Source organism: Orcinus orca, chromosome 10, assembly GCF_937001465.1.
Source record: "Orcinus orca chromosome 10, mOrcOrc1.1, whole genome shotgun sequence".
Lineage (NCBI taxonomy): Eukaryota > Metazoa > Chordata > Mammalia > Artiodactyla > Delphinidae > Orcinus > Orcinus orca.
In genome coordinates this window covers 98,991,275-99,001,309 of record NC_064568.1, presented here as the reverse complement: position 1 = coordinate 99,001,309, position 10,035 = coordinate 98,991,275, and the positions used below count along the sequence as shown (strand labels likewise).

The window sequence follows — 10,035 nt, the reverse complement described above, 5'->3', positions numbered from 1 at the left end:
ATGAGACCCTGCATTTGGGCAGTGACAGTTGGACTGGAGACAGAGTCAATGATTTCTTTTTCTGAGATAGAATCATCAGAGTTTGGTTGCTAGCTAGATGTGAGCTTTGAGTGACAGAGACACCTCAAGGTGACAACAGGTGCAAGAGCCCACTGGACAGGGATGCCACTGCAATGAGACCATAGCAAGCAGGCAGGACAGGTTTGAAGACAGCACTGACTACATCTAAAGAAAGAATTTATTAAGCTTTGTCAAAACTGTGGGAGCAACGATGGGGACATGAATCCATTTATATAATTAATTTTTAATCTGCGTGATCGCCTGGTGAGGTTGTTTAGCAATACCACAACACCCTCAGGTAAAATCAGGAGGTGGATGATGGCGGGCTGCTCCTTCGGGCCCCTCAAGAAGTCTGTGCTTGGAGCCAGGATCAGAACTGAAGGCTCCTGGCTGCACACGCAGCTCCAGCCCAGGTATTACACATGTCTCTGATGTCTCCCAGCCTTTGGATGTAAAAGGATAAACTTCAGGCAAAGCAGAGCAAAAGAAATGAGATGAGAATAAGCATGCCATGTCCTGGAGAGCCATGGGGTTTCCGCTCATTCTACGAAGTGTTTGGTGGGGTGAAAGTTAGCTGGGAGCCTTGGTGGATGGGAGCCTCTCTGTCTTGGAAATTCAGTATAAAACAAACCCATCTTGCACCCCTGGACACCTGCAAGCTAAAGGACTATGAAGATGTCTACATTTGCCTGAAAAGGAGTAACCCTTGCTTTGGAAGATGATTCCTTTTAGAAGGTAAGTGACTTTGAAAATGTGGGCAGTAAACTGTGCAGAGTAGACTTTTAGAAATAATTCTTATTTTCTTTGATATGCATGTCCTTCTTCCTCTCCTTTTCAACCATCTCTAATCTGAGGAAAGAGAGGAGTGAATTGCCTTCTACCCAGAGGCATCCTTGACTGACCAGGGTCTAGGAAGAAAAGGGGTGGGTAGACTAGAAAGTAAGTCAGCATTATTGAGTGGCAGGTCTGAAGGTAGGCAGTTCACACACACACACACACACACACGCACGCACACGCGCGCTTTTTTTTGTTTATGTTGCAACTCTGTCAGGTTGGTATCACTATTCCCATTTTATAGACAAGGAAACTGAGGCTCGGAAATGTTAAATAACTTGCCCAAAGGTACAGTTACATGATTATATCATTTACTAATAAATAATCCTACTCCTCTACCTCCGATTTCCCCACAAGCTTTTCTTACTCTCCTCCCTGGTGATTTAGGAACAAGAAATCAGAGTAGCTCCCTTGCCCCTTCCCTCTCATTTTTTTATATCCAGGCCATCCCTAGGAAGCACCCACATCCTCTGCCGGTCCACAGTCAAGTTTTAACAAGAGCAGGCCTCTTCCGAGAACGACTTTGCCTTCCAGCTCCTTCCTTATGGGGTGATGAGTTAAGCCCACTTGGCTGCTAATCCAATGACACATCGTCCAAACAGCTTTACTAGTCACGAGGCTGATATTTTTATTTCCTTTAGTCTGGTTCCTATGTTTACTTAATTTTTCTCAAATCACTCAGGTGGGGCAAAGAGGCATATATATCATAGTAGCACCTTGAGACCCCAAAAGTAATCAGGCAGCTCTGATATTTGAACCCAAATTGGTCTGACTCTAAAGCCAATGTACTTTTTTTTTTTTTTAAAGATTTTTTGATGTGGACCATTTTTAAAGCCTTTATTGAATTTGTTACAATATTGTTTCTGTTTTATGTTTCGGTTTTTTGGCCCCAAGGCATGTGGGATCTTAGCTCCCCGACCAGGGATCGAACCCACACCCCCTGCATTGGAAGGCGAAGTCTTAACCACTGGACCGCCAGGCAAGTCCCAAAAGCCAATGTACTTTTGATTACACCACATAGTAATGTGTTTGATCACATAGTACACTACTATCTTTGTGTGTTAGTGTGTGGCTGCAGAATGGGACTGTGTCTAAACATGACTCTAGAGGCTGAATTTTCCCTCTGTGAAGTGCTCACGTGAAAGAATCTACGGGAAGAGTTTTCCGTCCTTGGTCTGTGCAGGAACCTTGCAAGCATCCTTCTTGACTCAAAAGGGGTGCAGTGTCATTTGTCATAGAAAACCAAAATAGAGGCCGCATCTAAATTACTGCAGCCATTTAGTTCTATTAATATCCCATGGAATGTTCTCAATCTTCTTTGAATTGGAGATTAACTAGAAAAAATACTGATGTTGTTCTCCCCCTTTTTTTTGGACCATAAAGTTCTAACACTAAGGCAATTGTGGTCATTTCCAGAATTTCTAGCTAGCAGTCCTTAAGATAAGATAATCAAACACCTGTCCACAAGGCATGTGGACCAAGTTAAACCCTATTATTTGTGCTTTATGAGTACACACCTTTTGGAAAAGGAAAAGGAAGAGTGACCCATAAAACCTCACTAGAAATGGTTAAGAATCTGCACCAGATGTTCACCCGTAAGAGAATATTTTCAGTTACCTGCTGATCTAGGGAAGGTTCTCCCATTGGCCACGAACACATCCCACCCTCCGGGTAATTGCTTTGTATCCTGACTTACAACCAAAGACAGCCTGAAGCAATTGGGGATGCTTAGCTTTGAAACCTTCTTAAAATCCTCCCTAGGGTTAAGAAAGTAGGGCAAGGTAAAAAAAAAAAAAAAAAAAAAAGCAGCAGAACATGGATGTTTTATAACAGGAACTAAGCCTGAAGAGAGGTAGATGAGAGGATGGATGCAGAGGTGAGACGTGATGAAGAAGTCACTGTTTGATTTTTCTTAGGTCCTTTGGCTCATTTCTAAATAATCTAAGTGGGTGGACATAATTCTCTGCAACTCTGTTCTCCTGACTTTTAACTCTGTTTCTTTAAAACGAGTTGTTGAGTAACAAGCTCCTCAGCAAACTGGCCTGATATTTGATCACCAAGCTAAATGTTCACCTGTAAGATTTCCCGTTTAATTTTATTTCAGGCAATCTGCATAGAGGAAGGGAAAGTTTTGTTCAGGCAAATACTAGACAACCTAGACATTCTTGCCTAAAGTAGGAGAGAGATAAAAAGAAGGAAGCAGGATGTGATTTTTCTAGAAAGTGCATTTTCTAAAGATGCCTTTGCCTTCCATTTCCTAATGAGTAACGGTTAAACTACTTGGCAGCCTAGGTAATATCCATGGAAAATTGGAGTTCACTAAGTATTTCTGCAAAATGATAGGCCAGGAGACGCTTACTGTGCCCTACAGAATCTGAAGTTAGCTCCACAAGTGAAGTCTCCTGTCATCTGAAATCTCTTTCATTAAACCAATCAAATCTGTCCCTTCATTTCCATGAGAGCCCAGGGTAAGTTAACAAATCTTTTGAGACAAGTGAGTCGAGAGACTACATATGGGGCAAATCTGAGGAGCTTAGCTGACCTGGGTCTGGAGGCACAACAGCACAGAAGAACCCACCGAATGCCAGACCCGCAAACAGGAATTCTTAAATGAGATTCATCGTTCAGCAGAAAAACAAGTTAAGGGCGCTAATTCAATGGTAGTCAAACAGGCCGGAACAGGTTCAAATGCTGCATGCTTCACAACAGAGCTTAATTAAATCAGGACTATGCGGCTCTTAACTGCATTATAATAGTTCAGCATAAAATTAGGTCTAATGTGAATGTCCTTATAGTGGATTTGTTTATGTTATTATAATTACACAGTGGTACATAGATTTACTGCATACATACATTTTTTAACAGCTCTTGGGTGGATTTCTTTTCTTTCCTCACTCGAATTTGCACTTTATTTCCAAGTGTGGAAAGTCTGCAAGGGGGAACCAGGGTCAGGAAATTAGGTCATACTGGGTGACCCAATTGGTCTCCTGTGTATTTGAAGCTCAGAACTCCAAATAAGTTGTACGTTGATGATCGTGATTTTATTCACCAGCTCTTTAGGAGAGAACACGTCGTTAAAAAAACTGGGTCTCGGTAAAATGGGCATCTTACCCATAAACGCTGTGTTTTGTCTTAGAAAACAATGCCTTCCTTTAGAATTAATGAATGCAAAGGTATGACTAAGATTGTGTCTGTAGTTCTACAATATCACATATTCCAGTGTAAATTTTAAAAAAGTCAAAATTTCAAAGATTTGTGTCTAGTGAAAAATGGTAACTCCTCTCCCCAGGAAGGAAAAGACACAGCAGGAGTTGGTTTCCCAAATAGTAAAAGTGGAGCCTCTTCCCTGACCTATCCATAGTTTCTACTTTTTGGTCAAAGAATAGCTGGCTCACATAAGAATCTAACTTATGACCTTGACTTAGATATGAAAACCTTGGATAACATCAGAAGTTTTGGAAGCAGGTACATATTTGATAGTGTTTTCAATTTTCCTCTAGATATTTTTATTTTCATGGCAGCCTATGCATGTCAGCAATTCTGCACAATTCTTTACTTTGTGTGTTGCCTTGAAATAAAAGGGCAAAAAATTAATAGAAGATTACCAACAGATAAATTAGTCAAGTAAAACGATTATGCCTTGATGTTTTTTTCTTTAACGTAGCCATTAGGAGTATAGGACAAGCACTTAAGGAAATTTGAACCAGTTTGAAGAAAGGTAATAAAATGTTACGTTGCCAAAAAGCCATACTTCCAAACAAAATTACCTGTGCTTAATTCAGATAGAAATAATGCCATTTGGGGGACGCTGATATATAGCCATATGTGTTTGTATACACAATATAGAGTGTTTTCTTATCTTGAATATCTCTAATTTTGGGAACCTCAACAGCTTGTATCTGTTACCAGAAATGTGTGTTTTTCATATCACCACTGCACAATTCTTAAGAAACATAATAGGAAACCGCAAAGAACTTGACTTCTGATTATGACACTTTTCAAAGCTCCTGGCAATAGAAATAAATGCAAGAAAAAGATGTAGGTTACTTTATGTAAGTAGAAAGTCACAGGTCTTTAGCTGTATCCCCGAGGTTTTCGCTTGTGGACATGTATGCACACGTTAATACTATTAGCAATGCAGCTACACATGAACAAGCTATGGATATGTTTCAGAGTAAGTGGAAGCATAGAGCACCCTGCCTCTGCCACTCCCTGTCTTGTCACCCTGCCTGGGAAGCACGGGCTACCCACATGAAGAGTGGACCACGAGGGTGAAACATTCCACCACACATCTGAGATGACAGAAAGGAAAAAGGTAAGGAAGAAAACAAGACTTCTCTGCTCTAGCCACCCACTGCTCCTTGAGATAAGTCCTACAGGTGGTGAATTCATTGTTTAAATGTAAAATAGTCATAATGACGTGGCCAGCAGTACTTTCCACTTATATACTCCACTCTATACACACACACACACAATTTTAATTTTAAAGTCAGATTGTGTAACACGTAGAAATCAAGACCAGAGAATTTCACAATATACTCAGATTTTTAAAAGAGCCTCTTTTCTTCTCCTGAATTCCAGAAAGAAAAAAAGAAACAAAAACAAAAAAACACCATGAATTTGGAGGTTATCTATCTATTTGCTCTAATATTTTAGTTCCTGGTCCGACAGAACTGAAGAAAAATAATTGGACTGACTTAGTTCAGACAACAAGTTTTAGTCCAATTATCAGAAGGAATGAAATCTGACTACATTTTTTTTTCCTTTACAGGTAGTGGGCTTGCAATGTGGTGCATAGCTCTGGCTAAAGTCTACTCAAATCCATTAAAGCCAGTAAGCCACTAAATCACTAGTAAAAGGAACTTCAAATGTCTACCAATATAAAGATCACTTGAACTTTTTAAAAAAAATTATTCAGCCACACCTCTACTTCTGCTTTGATGTGAAAGGCAGTGAAGCAGAAGACGTTTCCTTTCTGTCAGAGGATTTTTCACCTAAAAGTCACCACCATGCTGGTGACTAATACTTGGTTCTTAGCTCATCCTTTGCTTTAATTTTCTCTAATGATAGAGAAATAACAAAGTGTAAGACAAGCAGAAAATTGGGGAGGGGGGATGGTTGTCTTTATGTGTATGTATGTGTGTTTGTGTTTGACCTTACTTTCAGGATAAATTACCCCAAAACTCTGTTGCCCAAATATTTTTGTGTTACCTAAAATGAACAATACTATATGAATTGTAATGTCTTTACACGCTAAACAAATTTATTCCAAAAACTAAGTTAAGTTGTATAAATTGGCTGAAAATCTAAGAAGGAGAATTGGTAACAGCAAAAGTGAACTTACAAACATCGAGCATGGCCCTACGCGAGCTTTCGCAGTGGAACTTGCGTGAATCTTCCCAGCCACCGCCACCTATTGGGCTCACTCCCTTCCTTTAAGGTGCTACTCAAGTGTCACCTTAACTATGGGGTCTTTCTTGACCCTCTGATGTGGAATAGTATCTCCACCCTTAGCCATACCCTGTGCCTTATTTTCATGGTAACACTATATGTGTTACTTCCAACCCTACACACTGTATATTTCCTTGTTTGTGTCTGTCTTTCCGCACACAAATGTAAGCTTCATAAGGACAGGGAATAGGGTCTGACTCATAAGAAGCACTAAATGGATATTTGTTGAAAGAATAAATAAATGAATTATGTGATTTAAATGGATTCAATATCAAGGAATAGATGTATATGTATAACTGAATCACTTTGCTGTACACCTGAAACTAACACAACATTGTTAATCAACTATACTCCAATATAAAATTAAAAGTTTAAAAAAAATTAAAAATAGATAAATACAAATTTAAAAAAATAAATGGATTCAATATTGAAGGCAATCTGGGTTTGGTTTGGTTTTGTTTTTGTCACATGTATCTTTGAAGCTACTGAAATTGATTCATTTTTGCCAACTGCAAAATTGATGTGTGAGACAACTGCTCTTCTATGTCAGTTTTCTAACAACATAAGGTCATTCCTTCAGAAGCATCAGGGAGGTGAACTCTCTACCAACTTTCCACAATGCAAGTTTGAACTCCCTATTTCTTAATTTACTGAAGTTTGTTCAGCTGCTATCTTATCGCATCACTCCACCTACTCCACCCACAAGCCAAAGATTGCCCGTGTCATAACTCTCCTGGAATAATACCCCTTTGCACACATATAAAACCTTTACTCCAGGAGTTACAATGCATTATACAATAATTAACTGCCTCATTAAACAGCCTTACAAGTAAGAAAGTATTATTTTGACTTCATAGATGATAAATGTGAAATAAAGGAAATAAAAATTACATCCCTACCTTTTATAAGAGTACTGAAGAGACAAGGAAAGATGAACTAAGTCCAAGTCCGTCTTCAGGCAAAGAGTTGATAGGGTTGTTAATGGTTTAATGGCACAAAAAGATTGTATTTAATTTAATACCTCCCTCTTATAGGAGCAGGGATTGTTTCCTGGTTATTTTTCAAGACTATAAAAAAATCAGTATGTATCATTTGTGCTTTAAAACTAGGTTCGTTTTCATTATTCAAAACCTTTTTGAGTCACTTATTCAAACTAGATGCTGCGAGATAGACAGGATAAAATATATTTTCTTGGCCTCTATGAAACTTAGAATTTAGTAGGAAGAGTGAGAACAGATGAAATTAACTATAATTTAAAACTAGTCAGTTTTAAATGCCCAAGGAGGAAGTAAAACCTGTAAGGGGTTTGAGGAGGGATAAATCAAGGCTGGGAGTGACGAGAATAGATGGATCATGTGGGACACGTCCCCTGCACGGAGACTTAGAGGGGTGAGAAAAGGCCACACATGTGAAGATATTTTTTATTTGAAAAATAAAAGGATGGGAGAATTTTGTGTTCATCTTTTAGCCAAATTCTAATTTGTTGACTTTCAGCGAGTCTAGGTTTCCAGAGCGTTAATTTCAGTTTCCCAATTTCATTGTCACATTTGAACATTAGATCTTACCCTTTTCTTGAATATGGTTCTCCCTTTGAGCCTGAAATTTCCAGAGCAGAATAAAGAAAGAGGAAAAATAGCATATAGAAAATTGATCACAGCAGTAACTATTTTGGGAAAGATTAATTAAGAATAAGAATTATAAATAATACTTGTTTAGGACTCATTATGTAAAAGGCTCTGTTCAAAGCACATTCATTCATTAGTTCATTCATTCAACCATTCACTCAGAACCTATTTACTGAAATCCTACTTCGCACCAGAGGATTATGGAAACACAGAATGGAACCAAAGAGACAAAACCCTTGCTCTACTTAAGCTGGCAAGCAGACAACAAATAACTAAATATATCATAAGTGCTATGGAGAAAAAGGAAACAGGGCAGGGGATCAATTGGCAGTGGGTGAAGTTGGGGAGGATAAAGGGCTATTTCATTGCTATTTTACTTAGAGTTTTTATTTTATTCATGGAAAGCCTTTCAGAGAAGGAGACATTTGAATAAATGTCTGAATAAAGTGAGGATATGAATCATGTATATAATGGGGAGAGTAGCACAATTAGAGGAGGGAACAGCTAGGGCCACGGCTTTGAGGGGAGTCCACTTGCCTTATGTTCAAGAAAAATCAAAGAGACCAAAAGAACTGAAACAAAGTGAGCAAGGGGAGAAATAGAAAAGATCAGAACAGGGACAACTGGAGGGAGGAGCTGAGCATGGAGGGGTGTGTTGACCACTGAGGAGTAGGGCTTCTTCTCTGAATGAATTGGGAAACCACTGAACATTTTTGAATAGAGGAGTAACATATAAGACATTATTAAAGGAATCACTCAGGCTGATGTTGAGGGATAAACTGGGGATGGGGACAATGTTATGGCTTGAATTGTGTCTCCCTGAAAGATATTGAAGGCTTAATTCCCAGTTCCTATGAATTCACCTTTATTTGGGAATAAAGTCTTTGCAGTTGGTCACGTTAAGATGACTCAATAGGGTGACCCTAATCCAGTATGACTGTGTCTGTAGAAAAAGGGGAAATTTGGACATGGAGACAAACATGCACAAAAAGAATGCCATGTGAACATGAAGGCAGAGATTGGGGTGATGCATCTAAAAGCCAAGATTGCCAGCAGACCACAAGAAGCTAGGAGGGAATCAGGGAACAGATTTTTCCACATAGCCATCAGAAGGAATCAACCCTGCCAACACCTTGACCTTGGACTTTGAGCATCCAGAATTGTCATATGATGAGTTTCTGTTTTTTTAAACCACGCAGTTTGTGGGACTTTGTAATAGCAACCCTTAACTCTTAACCCTTAACAGGCAACTTACAACTTAAAATACACAATATCTGAAACACAATACATCAAAAAATAAACAAACAGAAAGAGATGGAATCAAGAAAAACAAGAGTCAATCAAAGCTAACCTTGAGATGGTCTAGATATTAGATTCAGAAAACAAAGACTTGAAAGCCTCTATTGTAACAATGTTTAAAGAACTAAAAAAAAAGTTAAAAATTAAAGAAAAATATGGTCTAATGAGTGGACTAATAAAGAATCTCAGCAAAGAAATGAAAACTAAAAACAAAAACAAAACCCCTAAGTGGAAATTCTAGAAATGAAAAGTATGATAACTAAAATGAAAAATTTAGGAGATTGGTTCAAGATGGCAGAGTAGAAGGACATGAGCTCACTCCCTCTTGTGAGAGCACCAGAATCACAACTAACTGCTGAACAATCATTGACAGGAAGACACTGGAACTCACCAAAAAAGATGCCCCACATCCAAAGACAGAGGAGAAGCTGCAATGAGATGGTAGGAGGGGCACAATCACAAAAAAAATCAAACCCCATAACCACCGGGTGGGTGACTCACAAATTGGAGAACACTTATACCACAGAAGTCCACCCACTGGAGTGAAGGTTATGAGTCCCAAGTCAGGCTTCCCAACCTGGGGGTCCAGCAACAGGAGGAGGAATTCCTAGAGAATCAGATTTTGAAGGCCAGCGGGATTTGATTGCAGGACTTTGACAGAACTGGGGGAAACAGAGACTCCACTCTTGGAGGGCACACACAAAGTACTGTGTGCATCAGGACCCAGGGGAAGCAGTGACCCTATAGGAGACTGAACCAAACCTAC

General features: G+C 39.2%; 1 long non-coding RNA gene across 1 annotated transcript; it reads left to right on the top strand.

Moving 5' to 3' along the window:
* Positions 1–121: 121 nt before the first annotated feature.
* Positions 122–6,129, top strand: LOC117197095 (uncharacterized). The gene is made up of 2 exons (XR_004477593.2): positions 122–795; positions 5,068–6,129. It is a non-coding gene; the product is annotated as an uncharacterized LOC117197095 (long non-coding RNA).
* Positions 6,130–10,035: the final 3,906 nt, after the last annotated feature.